We start from the raw sequence: 1,169 nt of genomic DNA, 5'->3' as shown, positions 1-1,169 counted from the left end.
CCTAGTAATTCTGCTTACGTAAGAAGAGATCCAAGAGTCCAGCATGACCTTGTTTGAATTGACTACCATCTTCGTATATTTAGAATTAATTTAAAACACAACAATATAAGTAAACACGTATCACCAAAAAAAAGATAAAAAATAAATAAATAAATTGTTTCTAAATCAAAAATAAAAAAGTTAAGCACCCGTTAAAAATTTGTTGAATATTTTTTTATTTATAAATTGTTATATAAATAGATTATTTATAAAACTTATTAAATTGCTTATAAAACTTTTTCTTCTATCTTTTGTTTCAAATCTTTTTCTGCTTTTTATTTTTATTTTTTAATTGATGCTTTTTTTCCTTTCTTTATTTTCTTTAAAAAAATAATGTATAAGATTGTTATTTTAATTGAAACACGCGCACAAAGCATGCGCTAAAAACTAGTATAATTAAATGAAGAAATAATAGCAAAATAAATTAAATGAAGAAAAATTTGATGATGAGCATGGTTGTTAATTATTTCCTTTCAAGGGGGCTCAGATTGTTGGAACCTTAAGCATGTACCATCGGTTGCTTTAGTGTTATTGACTTATGTAACGTTTAATTCATGAATTAGAATCACGTGATTAAAATTATTTTTAATTTACGTGTATTTTTATGAGAAAAAATACTGTAATAAATCATGAATCATGATTCAAATCATAGTTTGAATCTTCCAACTAAACATCTCTTTAATTGGTAAATAAAATTTTCTCATTAAAAAAATTCTATAAGAAGTATAATGAGCAAATTAAATATAATGTAAAATTAATAAATAGAGCCATGTTTTTAGAAGCTTCACTTTTAAAAACTTTTGACCTGTTTCGTTTTTAATTTTAATATTTAAAATTTAATTTTATTATAAAAAAATACTGTAATAAAATTTAAATCAATTACATACATGCTGCAAACAAACAAAATAGTCCTTTGTTTTTTAGTCACACCCACATGTATTGCAAGTCTCATCATATAATCCAGCTCTTAAAGCAACGAGCTAAGCAAATGGTATTTTCCTGCAAAACCAGAAGTTTCTCCCAAACCGCTGGTAAACTGCCTCTTGTTTCGCTTCCAAGTCTTTATCACATCACACCAAAAAAAAAAAAAAAAAAAAAAAGGGCTCTCATTACCTCCCTATATAAGGACA

This window comes from Morus notabilis, unplaced genomic scaffold (genome assembly GCF_000414095.1).
Source record: "Morus notabilis unplaced genomic scaffold, ASM41409v2 Scaffold285, whole genome shotgun sequence".
NCBI classification, from domain to species: domain Eukaryota; kingdom Viridiplantae; phylum Streptophyta; class Magnoliopsida; order Rosales; family Moraceae; genus Morus; species Morus notabilis.
Note: the sequence above shows the minus strand (reverse complement) of the source record.